We start from the raw sequence: 18,817 nt of genomic DNA, 5'->3' as shown, positions 1-18,817 counted from the left end.
GGGGTGAGTCAGGGAAGGGTGGGATGCAGGGGGAGTTGGGGGTGAGTCGGGGGAGGGGTAGGAGGTGGAGGGTTTGGGTGGAAGGGGTGCAATTCAGGAGGGGTTGGGGTGAGTCAGGGGAAGGGTGGGATGCAGGGGGAGTTGGGGGAGAGTTGCGGGAGGGGCAGGAGGTGGGGGTTTGGGTGGAAGGGGTGCAATTCAGGAGGGGTTGGGGTGAGTCGGGGGAAGGGGAGCTCCCTGGTGGACTTGGCTATTGGAGATTGGGATGCAAAAGGCGGCTCCAGGCTTGGGGAGGGGCTCAGCCTCTGTACTGGGAGCATGGGCCTAAGATGAAGGGTTTGGGGTGCAGGAGGGTACACAGGCTCGGGGATGGGGCCGTGCGCATCTTGACCTGCTGCTCACAAACAGGGAGGAACTAATAGGGGTGACAACCGGGGAAGCAGTGATCATGAGATGGTAGATTTCAGGATCGGGACCAAAGGAAGATAAGAGAGTAGTAAAATACACACCTTGGACTTCAAAAAAGCAGATTTTTTACTCCCTTAGAGACCTGATGGGCAGAATCCCCTGGGATGTTAACATGAAGGGGAAAAGAGTCCAGGACAGCTGGCAGTATTATAAAGAAGCCTTATTGAAGGCACAGAAAGAAACCATCCCGACACGTAGCAAGAGAGGCAAACCTGGTAGGAGACCGGATTGGGTTACAGGGGAAATCCTTGGTGAACTTAAGCACAAAAAGGAAGCTTACAAAAAGTGGAAACTTGGACAAATGACCAGGGAGGGGTTTAAATGTATAGCTCAAGAATGCCGGGGGGTTATCAGGAAGGCGAAAGCGCAAATGGAATTGCGACTGGCTAAGGATGTGAAGGATAACAAGAAAGGTTTCTACAGGCATGTTAACAAGAAGAAGGTGATCAGAGAGGGTGTGCGGCTCCTAATGGATGAAGGAGGTAACCTAGTGACAGATGATGTGGGGAAAGCTGAAGTACTCAATGCGTTCTTTGCTTCTGTATTCACGGACAAGGTTGTCTCCCGGACTAATGCGCTAAGTAACACAAGATGGGATGAAGATGGACAGTCCTTGGTGGGTAAAGAACAGGTTAGGAACTATTTAGAAAAGCTAAACATACACAAATCCATGGGTCCGGACTTAATGCATCCGAGGGTACTGAGGGAGTTGGCAAATGTCATTGAGGAGCCTTTGGCCATTATCTTTGAAAAGTTGTGGAGATGGGGAGAAACCCCGGATGATTGGAAAAAGGCAAATGTAGTGCTCATCTTCAAAAAAGGGAAGAAGGACGATCCAGGGAACTATAGGCCGGTCAGTCTTAACCTTGGTTCCTAGAAAAATCATGGATGGGATCCTTAAGGAATCCATTTTGAGGCACTTGGAAGAGAAAAAAGTGATTAGGAATAGTCAGCATAGATTCACAAAGGGAAAGTCATGCCTGACCAATCTGATTAGCTTCTATGATGAGGTAACTGGCTCTGTGGACATGGGGAAGTTAGTGGATGTTATATACCTTGACTTTAGCAAGGCTTTTGATACAGTTTCCCACAACATTCTTGCCAGCGAGTTAAGGGAATGTGGATTGGATAAATGGACAGTAAGATGGAGAGAAAGATGGCTAGAAGGCTGGGCCCAGCGAGTAGTGATGTCAGGATGGCGGTCGGTTTCTAGCGTAGTGCCCCAAGGTTCAGTTCTAGGACTGGTTTTGTTTGATATCTTTATTAATGACCTGGATGACAGGATGGATTGCACCCTCAGCAAGTTTGCACATGACACTAAGCTAGGAGAAGAGGTAGATATGCTTAAGGGCAGAGATAGGGTCCAGAGTGACTTAGACAAATTGGAGGATTGGGCCACAAGAAATCTGATGAGGTTCAACAAGGACAAGTGCAGAGTCCTGCACTTGGGACGGAAGAATCCCAAGCATTGTTACAAGCTGGGGACCAACCAGCTAAGTAGTAGTTCTTCATTAAAGGACCTGGGGATTACAGTGGATGAGAAGCTGGATATGAATCAAAGGTGTGCCCTTGTAGCCAAGAAGGCTAATGGCATATTAGGTTGCATTAAGAGGAGCATTGCCAACAGATCCAGAGATGTCATCATTCCCCTTTATTCGGCTTTGGTGAGGCCGCATCTGGAGTATCGTGTCCAGTTCTGGGCCCCCCACTACAAAAAGGATGTGGACGCATTGGAGAGGGTCCAGCGGAGGGCAACCAAAATGATTAGGGGGCTGGAGCATATGACCTATGAGGAGAGGCTGAGGGAGTTGGGTCTGTTTAGTCTGCAGAAGCGAAGAGTGAGGGGGGATTTGATAGCAACCTTCAACTTACTGAAGGGAGGTTCCAAAGAGGATGGAGAGAGGCTGTTCTCAGTAGTGACAGATGGCAGAACAAGGAGCAGTGGTCTCAAGTTGTGGTGGGAGAGGTCCAGGTTGGATATTAGGAAAAACTATTTCACTAGAAGGGTAGTGAAGCACTGGAATGGGTTACCTGGTGGAGTCTCCATCCCTAGAGGTGTTTAAGTCTCGGCTTGACAAAGCCCTGGCTGGGTTGATTTAGTTGGGATTGGTCCTGCCTAGAGCAGGGGGCTGGACTTGATGACCTTCTGAGGTCTCTTCCGGCTCTATGGTTCTATGATTCTAGGATGAAGGTTTTGGGGTGCAGGAGGTGCTTTGGGTTGAGGGGGGATCAGAGTGGGGTAGTGGTTTAGGGCTCAGGCTTACTGGGTGGCTCCTGGGCAGCGGCACTAAGACGAGTCGCCTGATGGCTGCTTGTCCCGAGGCACCACTCTGAACCCTGGAAGCAGACAGTAGGTTTGCCTCCTGCTGGGGAGAGACATGAGCCTCCATGGTGTGCCATGTGCACTGCTCTCATCCACAAGCACTGCCCCCAGCTCCCATCGCAGTGTGATTTATTTCATATTAAGATTATGGTCCATGACAGACGCCCAGAAAGAGTCAAGCATCCCTAGGGACACAATGCTAGATGTTAGTGGTTTTGTGTATTTACATATGTGTTAAAACAATGAGGAGTCTGGAGAGACTTTAGAGACTAACAGATTTATTTGGGCATAAGCTTTCAAGGGTAAAACCTACTTCATCAGATGAACTGAATGTATATTTATAAGGACATATATAAGGATTTTATATAAGGACAACAAATGAAAAAGGGTACTTGTGTAAACTAGACTAATCAAGTTAGGGTGGAAATGGCTCATTCACAGCAGTGGATGTGGATACAAAGAGCGGGGAAATTACCTTTGTAGTGCATCAACCAGTTAAGATTGTTATTCAGTCCTAAATTGATAGTCTTGAATTTGCAAGTGAAATCCAGTTCAGCCATATCTCTTTTTAATCAGGGTTTGAAATTCTTTTGTAGAAGGATGGCTATTTCTAAATCTGTTACTAAATGTCCAGGGATGTTATAATGTTACCCCACAGGGTTCCGTGTGATACCATTCCTGATGTCTGATTTGTGTCCATTTATCCTTTGGCACTAATATACATGGCAGAGGGATATTGCTGGCATGTCCTATTAGTGGATGTGCAGGTGGATGAGCCCCTGCAGGTGTGGCTGATGTAGTGAGGTCCTGTGATGGTGTCGCTTGTGTAGATCTATGGCCAAAGTTGGCAACAGGGTTTGCTGCATTTCCCCCCCAGCATGCCTGCTGACCTGATCTGCATCCTGCCTCGCCTGTAACAAGCAGCTCTCCTCAGTGGGCGCTCTCTAGCTGGCTGCCACAACTGCAGCCTGGCTATAGGAAGCAGCCCCCACAGCAGGCTGAGGTTTGCATCTGCTGAAGGAAAACACACATGGTGTTCCCCCCAACCCCAGGCAACTCTGAATGGAGTCCTTCCTGCTAGGGGGTTGGGTGAGTGTGTGGGGTGCTGGAAGGGGGGAGTAGAGGAGAAGAAAAGAGAAAAGAATGGGGGCCCTAGTCCCAGGGCTGGACGGAGGCATGGGCGAGCCGGGCAGCTGCCCAGGGCACCCAACTGATGAGGGGTGCCTGATGGCAGCTGTAAGGAGCGCGCGGTATCCCTTACAGCTGCCAGCAGGAGCTACGTGCCAGGCTCCCGCAGCGCTGGCCCCACGGCACCCTTCTCCCCACGGCTGCGGGGCCCTGCATGGCCTGGTGCACGTGCCAGCAGCACTGGCCAGGCCAGTTTCTTGCCATTTCAACCAGAAAGGACATTGTCTCAACGACTTAATTACCTGCATCCTGCTTCAGAAGCCTTTTAAATCTGCACTTGACAGGGAATCCTCTGAACTGTCATTCATGCTAAAATTCGACACTCTACACTTGGGTCTCAACAAAGACCCCAGTTATCTTACCCATTACAAAGATAGCTTCCCCAATTATCACCTCTAATACCATTAGCTCACATACATTAACCTTCCCCTCCCCCCCCCGCTTCCCCCTTCTGTTCTGAAATTTGATTTGTCCTTTTCATATGTGTTCTTTTTTTTAATTGTATCCTTTGGTATATATGGTTGTGACTATTTTCTTCCACTATTTGATCTGAGGAAGTGGGTCTGGCCCACGAAAACTCATCATCTAATAAACCATCTTGTTAGTCTTTAAAGTGCTACATAGTCCTGTATTTTGTTTCAGCTACAAACTCAGGATGCTACACTCTGAGAGGCTTTGGGTGACAGACCTATACTATCGTATAGACAACCACCTAACCTCAGGAAGATTGTTACTAACAACCACAGGGCATACCACATTAAAACTAACCCTGGAACTTTCCCTTGCAGCAAACCCCATTGCCAGCTTTGTCCACGTATTTACTCTGAAGACACCATCACTAGATCTAACCATGTCAGTTACGTGATCAAGGGCTCATATTCCTATACGTCTAGCAATGTGATATATGCCATCATGTGCCAGCAATGTCCCTCTGTGATGTATATTGGACAAACTGGTCAGTCACTTCACCAGAGAATCAATGCTCACAGTTCAGACATCAGAAATTTCCACACAGAAACCTGTTAGCCAGCATATCAATCAAACTGGCCATTCCCTTAAAGACCTGACAACATGTGTCTTACTACAAAGAGACTTTAACACCAGATTACAGAGGGAGACTTCAGAACTTTTATTTAAGGCAAATGGGCCTTAATATAGATAATTACCTTACACATTACAAAGACAGCCTCCCTACCTTTTGATATTTGTAGTAACTCCAGATTAGCCACTTAATTGACTCTTACAATAAGCAATTTCCTCCTTCCTTGTCCCCTCACCCCCACCTTCTGTTCAATGTAGCTGATTCATTAGTTTGTAATTTGTTTACTTTTTTCATTGTGTCCCTCTGTTATATAATGGTCATGCCAATTCATTTTCAGAATATGATCTGAAGTGGGTCTGCCCCACGAAAGCTCATCACCTAATAAACTATCTTGTTATAAAGTGCTTTTTTTGTTTTACCAAGATCAGACTAACATGGCTACCTCTCTGTTATTTCTGATTGAGTGGGATTTTTTTCAAATAAAGCTCCTGATTTCTAATGGGAGTATCCTCCTACCATCTCCAATCCTATTCTTTACCACATTAATAATCTACACCTTCATCTGCCTGTATGCCAGGCCCAGTGAACTTTACTCAGGAGGGCACCAGCAGCAAGACTCAGAGTTGGCTCTCTTCATGGGATTGCTTCATTCTTCTAAAATGTGTGCTTCCCCACTCTTGTGCAGTTTAGCTGATCTAAGCATACCCTCGGCAGCATTGCGAATCCTTTAGGACTTGACCCATTGCATTCATTCTATGCACAGCCTGCTACTCTTTTCTACTATTGAGAACTCCTACCACAGTGCCAAATGTCCCTTTCTGTCCTTGCAGGGTCTGTGGACATCTTGAAGATTAATTCAATTCCTCCCACCTTAGCATAGTGATAGAAATGCAGCCGTGTTAGTCTGGGGTAGCTGAAGCAAAATGCAGGACAATGTAGCACTTTAAAGACTAACAAGATGGTTTATTAGATGAGCTTTCGTGGGCCAGACCCACTTCCTCAGATCAAATAGTGGAAGAAAATAGTCACAACCATATATACCAAAGGATACAATTAAAAAAAATGAACACATATGAAAAGGACAAATCACATTTCAGAACAGGAGGGGGATACGGGGGGGGGGGGGGGAGGAAGGAAGGTAAGTGTCTGTGAATTGATGATATTAGAGGTGGGGAGAGTGGGATGTATGTGAGTTAATGGTGTTAGAGGTGATAATTGGGGAAGCTATCTTGGTAATGGGTAAAATAGCTTGAGTGTTTGTTCATTCCTTTTTGGAGAGTGTAGAATTTTAACATGAATGACAGTTCAGAGGATTCCCTTTCAAGTGCAGATGTAAAAGGTCTTTGTAGCAGAATGCAGGTGGTTAAGTCATTGAGAGAGTGTCCTTTTTGGTTAAAATGGCAAGAAACTGTTTTTTCTTTGTGATCTTGTCTGATATCTGTTTTGTGGGCATTAATCCTTTGGCGAAGTGTCTGAGATGTTTGTCCAATGTACATAGCAGACAGACACTTTCGGCACATGATAGCATAGATTATATTTCTGGATGCGCAGGAATATGTGTTCTTGATCTTATAACTCACTTGGTTAGGTCCAATAATGGTATCAGCAGAATGAATATGTGGACAAAGCTGGCAACGGCCATTTTCGCGATCGGGGCTTTTTTGCACAAAACAATAATGTGTTGTCTATACTGGCCCTCTTGCACAAAAGCATTTGCGCAAGATGGCTTTTGCCCAAACGGGAGCAGCCTAGCATTTCCGCAAGAACACTAACAATCTTACATGAGATAGTCAGTGTTCTTGCGGAAATTCAAGCGGCCAGTGTCGACAGCTGGCCCAGAGCTTTTGCGGAAAAACTTGCCAGTCTAGACGCAGCCAAAAGGATTTACGGGTAGAAGAACAATCAAACATTTAAACTAGCTTTTGTCACCAATTTCCAGTTCTCCCGAGAGCAACATTACATACAACTGAGCAATTCTCAGCATGTGGTGCTGCACCAGAGTGATGGCTGGCCTGCCTTCAACAATTTCTGGGCCTTAAAAGAGGGAGGGGCAAACGCCTGTGTACTGACCTGTATTGTGGCAACTCCATGGTGGGGCCGGCAGGGAGGGCCCCCTTCTCCCTGAGCCAAAGCAGCTCTCTGCTGGGGCTGGTGGGGAAGAGTTTCTCCCTGCCAGCTGTGGCAGCTTTGAGGCTTGGGGGGAGAAAGGTCATTGCAGCTCTGTGCCCTGTGCGAGGCTTAATGGGAAGCTGTATGGCCACATGGCTTAGAGGGAACTTTGAGACCATCAATAGCTGTTAGGATGGACAGGGATGCAAAACCATGCTTTGATGTGTACATGGCCTCTGTTTGCGGGAAGCTGGGAATGGGTGACACAATGGATCACTAGATGATTCCCTCTTGTATTCATTCACACCAGGCATTTGCCAATGTCAGAAGACAAGATGCTGGGCTGGAATGACCATTGGTCTGACTCAGGCCATTTTTATGTTCTTATGATAGTAACAAATCATAAAGCAAGTGCAGTTAAAGCGCCGTATGAAATTCAGCGTTTGCATGTCACACAGTTCTTTGCACTAGTGCTGTGAAATTAGGCACTTGCCACCTCAGCTTGCTGTTGTCCTTGTTCTTGGATAATTCATTCTCAGTAAATAGGCCACAAGTAGAAAAACAACATCCCAACAAGTTAGCCTGGTCTGAAATCTGGTGTCTGGCTCCATCCACTGGTCATAAATATTATTTCCAATTAAATCCCCTTCATAAAATAGTGCTGGGTTGCCTAAGGCAGTGATTTTCAAACTCTGGGTCATAGCCCAGTACTGGGTGGTGGAATGTCGGGCACTGAATCTTGTTGCTGCATGTTGATCAGTGGAGGTGCCAAGGCAGCTTCCTGCTTGTCCTGGCACCACAGACTGCACTGCGCCCTTGCTCCTCTGTCCACAGAGCACAGAGCTCCACACACTGACCCTGCCCCAAGCACAAGCTCCGCACTTCCATTGGTTGGGAACCTGATGCTGGCTGCTTCTGGGGTGCAGAATGGACTGCAGTGCCAGGAGAGGCAAGAAGCTGCCATAGCTCCCCGCTGCAGTGCTGACCCGGAGCTACTCAAAGTAAGACCTTTTCTTAGCAATAAACTAGGCAAATACAATTTAGATGGAGCTACTATAAGGTGGGTGCATAACTGGCTGGATAACCATCCTCAGAGAGTAGTTATTAATGGTTCACAATCATGCTGGAAGGGCATAAGTGGGGTTCTGCAGGGGTTTGTGTTGGGACTGGTTCTGTTCAATATCTTCATCAATGATTTAGATATTGGCATTGAGAGTACGCTTATTAAGTTTGCAGATGATACCAAGCTGGGAGGGGTTTCAAGTGCTTTGGAGGATAGGGTCATAATTCAAAATGACCTGGACAAACTGGAGAAATGGTCTCAGGTAAATAGGATGAAGTTTAATAAGGACAAAGGCAAAGTCCTCCACTTACGAAGGAACAATCAGTTTCACGCATAGAGAATGGGAAACGACTGTCTAGGAAGGAGTACTGCAGAAAGGGGTCTAGGGGTCATAGTGGAACACAAGCTAAATATGAGCCAATAGTGTGACACTGTTACAAAAAAAATCAAACATGATACTAGGGTGTGTTGTGAGCAAGACCTGAGAAGTCATTCTTCCGCTCTACTCTGCGCTGATTAGGCCTCAGTTGGAGTATTGTGTCCAGTTCTGGGCACCACATTTTAAGAAAGGTGGAAAAATTGGAGAAGCTCCAGAGAAGAGCAACAAAAATGATAAGATCTAGAAAACATGAGCTGTGAGGGAAGACTGAAGGAATTGGGCTTGTTTAGTTTGTAAAGGACAAGATTGAATAGGGACGTGATAGCGGTTTTCAAGTATCGCAAGGGCTACGTTTAGATTGCATCCCTTTTTCGGAAAAGGGATGCAAATTAGACGTATCGCAATTGCTAATGAAGCGGGGATTTAAATCTCCCCCGCTTCATTAGCATAAAATGGCTGCCGCTTTTTTCGGCACGGAGCTTTGCCGGAAAAAAGCGCCAGTCTAGACGTGGATCTTTCGGAAAATAAACCCTTTTTGAAAGATCCCTTATCCCTTATTTTAAGAGGGATAAGGGATCCTTTGGAAAAGGCTTTATTTTCCGAAAGATCCACGTCTAGACTGGCGCTTTTTTCCGGCAAAGCTCCGTGCCGAAAAAAGCGGCAGCCATTTTATGCTAATGAAGCGGGGGAGATTTAAATCCCCGCTTCATTAGCAATTGCGATACGTCTAATTTGCATCCCTTTTACGAAAAAGGGATGCAATCTAGACGTAGCCAAAGGGTGTTATAAGGAGGAGGGAGAAAAATTGTTCTCCTTGGCCTCTGATGATAGGACAAGAAGGAATGGGCTTAAACTGCAGCAAGGGAGATTTAGGTTGGACATTAGGAAAAGCTTCCTGCCTGTCAGCATGGTTAAACACTGGAATAAATTGCCTGGCGGTGGGGAGGTGTGGAATTTCCATCACTGGAGATATTTAAGAAAAGGTTAGAGACCTGTCAGGGATGATCTAGACAGTGCTTGGTCCTGCCATGAGGGCAGAGGACTGGAATTGATGACCTCCCAAGGTTCCTTCCAATTCTAGTGTTCTATGAACATTGCCTCATGGATGCCAGAGTTGAGGGTGATAGTGAGACGGGGGCCCTTAAAGCAAAGCTGAGGGCTGTCTATATGGCTTCATGGAAAATTGAACTCCGACCTAATTCTGTGAGGGGATTACAGGTATAGTTGGTAAAGGTAATTGCATGGATATAATAGACCTAGGTCAGGTAGTTTAACTTTGAACCACATTCTGATTGGCATTGCATAGTAATATATTTTGTTAGCGCACAGTAGATTCTCATCATTACGACCACCTCAAGAATGAAGGTTGTTGGTAATTCTGAACAAAATGGTGTTGAGTGGTGTCCCTGTAGGTGCTCCACTGTGGGTGTCGGGTCATCCCAGTGCTGCAGCTTGGAGTTTTTGTGAACAGTGGTCAGCCAGACTACACATACACGGCATGCGCTTCGGGCCGTTCACGCCCTTTTGATCTCTGTTTTGCAGCCCTCGACCTGCAGGATGCCTGCTTTCACATAACTATCCACCTCGCACACAGACAATTCCTGTTCTTCATGGTGGGAACAGATCATTACCAATACCAAGTGCTACTGTTCAGCCTTTCTTCTGCACTCAGAGTATTTTTAAAGACTCTGCCTGTTGTTGTGGCATACCTTTGCAGACAGGTGGTCATTATTTTTCCCTACCTGGACGATTGCTTGGTGAAAGGCCCATTGGCGGCAGAGACACAATGAATGATAGCAACAACCAGGCAAATATTTGAACTCCTGGGCCTCATACACAATATACAAAGGTTGACTCTACGGCCAACACAGTCCCTAGAGTTTATAGGTGCTCAGCTGGATTCTGTAGCAGCAAGAGCTTACCTACCATTGCAAAGGTTTTACACAATTCAAGATCTTGTTACTACTCTCACCAACAGCCCCACAGTTCCAATACTCACATGCCTTCAAACTAATGGGTCACATGTCCGCTACACCCTACGTGGTCAATTACGCATGCCTGCACTTTCGTTGTCTTCAGCATTGGATTGCTTCTGTTTACACCCATCAAAAACAACAGGTACACAAGTTTGTATCCCCTCCACTCCACGCAGTACAATCCCTCATGTGGTGGACCAAACCACACAATTTCCTAGTGGGCATGCCATTCCACTGGGGTCAACCCTCTGTTCACATAACTACCGTTGCATCTCTCATTGGATAGGGAGCCCACATGAATACCATGTCAATACAAGGCCAAGGGACCACTCAAGAGACCACTTTTCACATCAATTTATTGGAGCTCAGAGCTGTTTTCAATGTATGCAAGCATCTAGCAATACACATTCACAGCAAAACTGTCGGAATATTGACGAACATAACAAAAATGTACTATATAAACCATCAAAGAGGTGTCCCATCCTATACTCTCTTCACCGAAGCAGTTCGCTTATGGAACCGATGCATAGAGAACAAAATCATCCTTGTAGCCTCATACTTAGTAGGAGTAAACAACATAGCAGTGGACGCTCTCAGCAGATGCTTCACCCTGGACCACGAATGGGAACTGCACCCTCAGATTCTCCAATCCATCTTTTGACAATGGGATTTCCCAGACATAGCTCTGTTTGCTTCCTACAAAAACAAGAAATATCATTACTGTGCGAGTGTGTGCATTGGTCTGGGATCTTTAGGGGATGTCTTTCTCCGCAGTTGGGAGGGTCCTCTCCTGTATGCATTCCCCCCCCTACTCCACTGATTCCTAGAGTGCTGGAAGAAGGTCAGCAGAGAGCAAGTCCACAGTGATCCTCATAGCACTGTTTTGGCCACGCCAGATATGGTTTCCTTATCTGTATCAGATGTCTCCTCTGCCTCCTTACTTCCTGCCGATTCAGCACAATCTCTTGACTCAGAAAACAGGAATCTTACTCCACCCACAACCACATGTGCTATGTCTAATAGCATGGCTTATTGTTGGTTCTACCAGGAAGAACTACAATGTTCAGACCAAGTAAAAGAGGTCATACTACATAGTGGGAAGCAGTCCTCCCAATCCACTTACCTACAGAAATGGATTAGGTTCCTTTCCTGATGTTCTAACAAAAAGCTAGATCCAAGAACCCTTACAAAAAAAAATCCTAGATTACATCCTGTCACTTAGGGATGCCAGATTGGCCCTTGCGTCATTAAAAGTGCATTTACCTGCTATTATTGCCTTCCATCAACCAATAGAAGGGTTTTCGGTCTTCGCACACCCCATTACAAGAAGGTTAATAAGAGGTCTCATCTACCTATACCCACCATGCAGACCACCACCACTGTGGAATTTAAAAATGGTGCTGGACACTCTTACTCATGCCCCCTTTGAATTCTTAGCCCCCTGTTCACTTTCCATGATGTCACTAAAGGTAGTCTTCCTATTAGCAGTTACTTCTGCCCACAGAGTATTTGAGCTGGCAGCCCTAATGGCAATTTTGCCATATACCATCTTCAACAGAGATAATGTGGTACTACGTCCTCATCCTTCCTTCATAAAGTATGTTCTGACTTCCACCTAAGTGAACCAATTGTACTTCCTACCTTCTACCCTAAACCACACCAAACAACAAGAGATGTGATGTTTCATTTGCTAGACATATGAAGGGGCCTGGCATTCTACATAGACAACTCAATTTTTTCGTAAATCAGACAGTTTACTCATTTCCACTACTGAGCGTACTAAAGGGCAACCTCTATCATCACGACGAATTTCCAGACTTATAGTTTCATTCATCACACAATGCAATGTCTTAAGGAATAAACCACTGCCTCAGACACTAAGAGTATACTCAATGAGAGCGATGACAACATCTACAGCTTTTCTTCACAGGGTTCCCCTTAAGGACATATGCAGGGTGGCTATATGGTCCACCACCAACACATTTATGAAACACTACACCATATCACAGATTCAGGCAAAAGATACAATCGTGGCCTCCACTGTATTATTGACTATGGTTAAACCGTGAATCTGAGACTCGCCTTCCACTGGTCCTTAAGTACTGCTACACACTCACCAACAGTGGAGCACCCATGGAGACACCACTCGAAGAAGAGGAGGAAGTTACTCACGTTGGTGCAGTAATGACTGTTCTTTGAGATGTGTCCCCCCATGGGTGCTCCTCTATCTGCTCTTCTCCCTGCTCTAGGTTCTGCCATTATATTTTTCAGATACCGGGGCGGACTCGAGGAACTGGCGAGAGCTGGACTGTGTGAGAGATCAAAAGGGCGCAAACGGCCCAAAGCACGTGCCGTGCATGTGTGATCTGGCTGACCACTGCTCACGAAAACACCGAGTTGTGGTGCCGGGACGACCCGATATCAACAGTGGAGCACCCATGGGGACACACATCTCAAAGAACAGTTGTTACTGCACCAAGGTGAGTAACTTCCTCCTCTTTCAAAAGTTTACAACTGAACTTAATACAACTCTGAAACTTTACCATGCAGAAAAAAAATTATGCTGTTTTTAACCAACTTAATTTAAATGAAACAAGCACAGAAACTTCTTAACTTATCAAATCTTTATTTTAAAATATTCTCTTTTTTAGTAATTTAATACAGTACTTTGTTTTTTTAATACAGCATTTGTTTAAACAAATTTAATACAGAATTTGTTTTTTGAGGGGTTTTTGGTCTCTGCTGCTGCCTGATGATCTACTCAACTTTGGAAGCCCCAGTGCCACAGTGATACAGCATATGGTGACGGCCACAACTTAAGTGTGGTTGCATATACCTGCAAATAGCTTCTTTCGCACTGATGGATATCAATACAAAGATTGAGGCAAAACTATACAACATGCAGGCCCCATTTAAGTCAGTTTTGCTGATATCAATAAAATGCAATATTTAACCTATTTCCACCCCTATGGCAGCACTTTTAATGAGCAATGACAGTCCAAGAATTTAACTACCGAAACACTTCTTAACAGAAGACCATTATATTGACTCACTGTTGTGGAGCGTGTTCCTAGCAGAGGCCATGTTCAAAGGATCCCAGCTGTGGGCTGCATGTTGAGCCCCACGTAAACCCAAACTGCACGGTGGGCTGCAAACAAACTGAGTAGCCCTGATCTAGTCCATCATTATCAGCCCTTTTTTCTCCCGGCACAATTCACATTTTCTTGAGTGCTAGGTTTTTGTAAACCGTGTTCATAGATGCCGAAGCACCTTCCCTGCCTACTGGCACTGAGCTCTTTAAAGTGTGAAGATATCTGCCAGGGATGCTAGCTCTCACAAGCAGATCTTGTCTTCAAAGAGTGTGATCAAACTGGAAGGCTGCTGTGTGAGGTTTTGATTTTGCTTCATAACACTCATCCCTTTGATGAGTGTTATATCAGCAGGGGAAGAGATATGCAGCAGGTCCAGTGGAACCTGTTTGCTAGAGTATATCCCAGCAGAGGATAAAGACTATTACCTAGTTCAGGGCAGCCCAGATGGGACTCCCTGTCCTAGGGGGCCCTGAGAAAAGGTCAGGCTCTATGAAAATGAGGCTCCCCAAATAGAACAAACCTTCACTGACCAGTGCCTTCCTAGCATCACAGTTGGTCCGAAGGTTATAGGAACAAGTAAAAGATCCACAACCCATACTGAGGTCACAAAGCCAACTACTGTACAGAGGGGATCCCTGTATTGATGCCCACAAAGCTCAGTGGTACCTTGGGCAGGACAGGTGTCAGACACCTCTTCAGCTTGCTCTCATGGAGGAAGGGGACTCTTAGCTTCAACCCAATCATTGACATCCTCTGATTAACTCCTGCCTTCCAGGCATACAGTGTGGCTACAACAGATATATATGAGCCTTCATACTACTCAGAGCTCCAGCACATAGGCAGTGAGCTATATGGACCAGAGGTGCTTTGGCATCATGCATATTTATGGGTGGGGTTGGCTCCAGCAATGTTCACTGTAACACATCTGAGATGAAGTGGGAAGCTAGAGCAGCCCAGCCTTTGCAGCAAGGAGTGTTTATAAATAGAAGTAGGGTGACCAAGGTACCAAAGTGAACTAAGGATCATTAGATTGTCCCAAAAGTATTGTCAGGTTCTCCAGTCCAAAGATAGGAAACAAAAGGCGGGCAACTGGGGAGTTTTGCTGAGGAATTCAGAAGCAGAGTTTGAGGGGAGCTAGATACACTTGAACATTCTTTAAACTAAAACCAAACCACCTGATTAAAAAAATAAATGTCAAGAAACGATAAGCTCTAGGAGTAAAAGAGAATGCAGACAGAAGCTCCTCAAGAGAGCGGAGACTATCCTATTTATTGCACCGAATGTAACATGTATGATTCCCTGCAGGTGGCATGTGTGCATTCAGTGCAAGGAGCTCCTGGCCCTCAGGGCTTAGGAGACTAGCCTAGCTGAATTTGAGTTGCTAAGGGAGGCAGAGAGGTACACAGATGAGACTTTCCAAGACTCAGTAGAATGATCCCGTTAGCCAGCCTCTGTGCTGTTGCGGAGGTTGAAAGTCTCAGGGATGGAGAATTCTCACCACTCAAGAGGAAGATCTTGGAGTCGTGGATAATTTTCTAAAAACATTCACTCAATGTGCAGCAGCCATCAAAAAAGGATACAAAATGTTAGGAATCATTACAAAATGGATAAAGACAGAAAATACTTTGTCTCTATATAAAACCATGTGTGGCAGGGTGGGGCTAAGCCCCTAGGTTCTGCACTTCTTGGTAGGGTTTTCTTGGTGTGCCTCACAGGCTCGCAGTGTCCCTAACACTGCCATGAAGGCAAGGGTATCCCGCTTTCCAAGCCCTTTTCATCATAGGCACATCCAGGGTATGGGAGGTCATCCCCTACATTAGACCACAGGGCCTTTCCTATTTTTTGCAGGCAGCCCACCAGCCAGGACGGGGTTGGGGGAAACCCGGGCCCATCCACTTGCTCCAGGTTCTAGCCCAGGGCCCTATGGGGATGGGGGCAGATAGACCTGAGTGGGTTGTGGGGCCTGGCTCTTGCCCCATGGAACAGTGGCCGCTCCCTGGGCCACTTCCCCAACCCCTCTTGAGTACCTCCTCCCAATGCCTTGGGTCAGGCTTTTTGCAGGCTGTCTAGGGTCAGTCTCTTGTGCTGGGCTGCTCTGTTCTACTTCACTTCTACTCTGGTCAGTTGGTTGGTTGGTCCGCCCATTCCCCGTCTTGCCTGAGGGAGGGTTATTTATGGTGCGCTCATCAGCCTTAACTGGCCTCAGGTGTTTTGTTTAGCCTTCCCTTCAGGCTGATGACAGATGGGCTTCAGGTGTTGAACTGCTGGGCCACAGTCTCTGGCAGCCTATACTGGAAACATAAAACTGCATACTCAGCTCCCCATTTATCTGCCTTCCACTAGGCTTTGGCAGCCCCCTACTCCCAGCCTGCCATACATGGTTCACCTACATCTTGAATACTGTGTGCAGATGTGGTCTTCTCATCTCAAAAAAGGTATTTTAGCATTGGAAACAGTTCAGAAAAGGGCAACAAAAATGATTAGGGTCATGGAACAGCTGTCATAAGGAGAGACTGATAAGAGCAGGACTGTTCATCATGAAAGAGATGACCAACGGGAGATCAGGATATTCTAGACCTCTACCTTAAGGGTGTAGAGAAAGTGGAAAAAAGTTTACTTCTTCCCATAACAAAAAAATTAGGAGTCACTCAATGCAGTTAATAGATAGCAGATATAAATCAAACAAAATAAATTATTTCTTTAGTCAAGCTGTGGAACTCCTTGCCAGGGCTGTCTACATGAGACATGTCTAGTGCTAGGCACATTGGGAACATGAAAAACACCCCATCAGCCATCTCTTTCTTCCCAGACGTGCCTGGGTTTCCAGCTTAGTTTTGTGCCAACTTGAGCATCCGTGGCAAGAAAACCCGGATCCCAGTCTCCTGGCCCTTGTCATGAGCAGTGTACACAAGACATCGTGCATTGCAGCATACCTACTGTGACAGGGTTGGGCCAGAAAAGTACTAGAGAGGGATAGGAGGGATGTACATTAGCTTTAGATTGAACAAGTCTCTGACCCAACAAACCCTTCACCAGATCATCGCACGTCCTTGGCTTCTTTCTCCTCCTTTGCTGTAGGCTGATGGTGGACAAGATGGCAATGTTCTCAAGGTCTGGTCTTCAGAAGTAGCCATTACCAGTAGGGTGACTATCCTCTTCATGGTAACTCCACTAGCAGGCATACCCCTGAGGAGAACTTTCTACTTCAGTGGATTAGCCTGGAGGCGCAAACACCTCTCTGCAGCCATTGTGATCAGGGTGAGTTTTAAAAGTGGAGGGCAAATGGAGCGGGGGAGTGCTGCTTATGACTCCCCAAGAAAGCACAGACCGCGGTGGTGCAGCACTTGTACAAGGAAACAATGTTTGATAATCCTGCACCTGTTCACAGGCTGCAGTCACTGACATATCCCCGCTGAAGGTTAACAGGCAAACCTGGGCTCAGCTGCTAGAGGCGAGTGGAGGGTTCCCCATCCATGTGCTGCCTTTGTTCTGGCAACACACATTGAGGGCTGGTTTGGGAAAGTGTCATACGGGGTGTGGGGGAGGAAGGGGAGGAGCAACAGCAGCCCTGCCATGGAATCTCTGTGACAAAATGAATAAGTACATCAGGCGAATCTTGGACACCATTTCCCAGGAAAATTCTATTGCTATACGTGCATGCATCCATGCTGTGTTTGGCCAGGGAGTGCTAGCCAGCTCACAGAAATTAGCCCTTGTCTGTCCCATACTGCTGCCCCTGCCCTGACTGCATAGAGCAACTTACCATGCTACATGGCTGCCACCTGCTCAGCCTCCAACCCCGGGTGCCTACACAGCAAATACTCGCTGGGTACCAACTCCCTCCTGCCTTCCAACATACCCTGCGTCCCTTCTGTCACTTCAACACACTGTCTCTTCCACGATGAGTTGTTGCGTGTCCTCGTAAACATGGTGTAAGAACAATTCCTTGCTGCTAGGCACACAAGTTGTCACTGGATTGACCCTGACCTCCTGGCTCTCTTCCTCAACTTGTCTGTGTATCCAGGACAAGTATTTCTGGCTCTTTTCCCTGAGACCGAGCCAGTGTCCTGGGGTTTGGTTGTGGGGTCCTCACTCAGCGTTCTGTTCAGTTCTTTATAAAACCTGCATGTTTTGGGTGCAGCACCAGACCAGCTGTTGGTTTCCTTTGCCTTGTGGCACACCTGCCAGGGTTCCTTGGTCTTGGCTGTCCATTGTAGGGTGTCTCATGCATATCCCTTCTCACACCTGGTCAGAGAAAAGTGAGCATTTGAAGGGCCAGTGAAAGCTGCTTCCCAAACAAATGTTTCAGCAAATAGTGAAAGACCAGCTGCTGTGTCTAATTAAATATGTATCCCACTGCTTAAAGACAGAATGCAACAAACAAACACATACAGTGATGAGATTAGTTTGCCAAATGTGTGGAGGCAGTCATAACACAAGACAAAGGAGTCCAGCACACAGGGTGGATTTTCATTCATACAACAAAAGTAAACATGTCATTGCCAGCATACGTAGTAAAGAAATACAAAAGTAAGATACAGTACATTGATGGACATACTGACGGAAGACAAAGCTCTGAAAAAGATGCAGAACAGAGTTCTATTCTGGCTCTCAAATTTACAAAGCAAGTGTTCTACTATAAGTTGTTTTGTGACACTGGAAAGAATTAATCAAAGGTGAATTTCAAAATAGCTTCTGGAGCTGAGTACAGTGGAATCACAAACAGAACGCTTAGGCTACGTCTACATTGGCAAGATTTTGCGCAAATACTTTTAACGCAAGAGTTTTTGCGTTAAAAGTATTTGCGCAAGAGAGTGTCTACACTGGCATGTGCTTTTGCGCAAGAGATGTGCTTTTGCGCAAAAGCATCCGTGCCAGTGTAGATGGTCTCTTGCTCAAGAAAGCTCCGATGGCCATTTTAGCCATCGGGCTTTCTTGCGCAAGAAATTCATGTTGCCCGTCTACACTGGCCTCTTGCACAAGAACAGTTGTGCAACAGGGCTTATTCCTGAGTGGGACCATCATAGTTCTTGTGCAAGAAGCCCTGATTTCACACATTAGAACGTCAGTGTTCTTGCGCAAGAACTCCCCGCCAGTGTAGACAGGTGGCAAGATTTTGCGCAAAAGTTTTGCGCAAAATCATGCCATTGTAGACACAGCCTTAGTGACCATGCCAT

At 46.2% G+C, this 18,817-nt stretch overlaps 1 long non-coding RNA gene across 1 annotated transcript; it reads left to right on the top strand.

The window, feature by feature from the left end:
• The first annotated feature begins 241 nt into the window (after positions 1–241).
• On the top strand, positions 242–16,988 carry LOC142818780 (uncharacterized). The gene is made up of 3 exons (XR_012896418.1): positions 242–1,099; positions 12,820–13,028; positions 16,719–16,988. It is a non-coding gene; the product is annotated as an uncharacterized LOC142818780 (long non-coding RNA).
• The last annotated feature ends 1,829 nt before the right edge of the window (positions 16,989–18,817 follow it).

The sequence above is a fragment of the Pelodiscus sinensis genome, chromosome 18 (genome assembly GCF_049634645.1).
Source record: "Pelodiscus sinensis isolate JC-2024 chromosome 18, ASM4963464v1, whole genome shotgun sequence".
NCBI lineage: Eukaryota > Metazoa > Chordata > Testudines > Trionychidae > Pelodiscus > Pelodiscus sinensis.
Note: the sequence above shows the minus strand (reverse complement) of the source record. Positions and strands in the feature narration are given on the sequence as shown.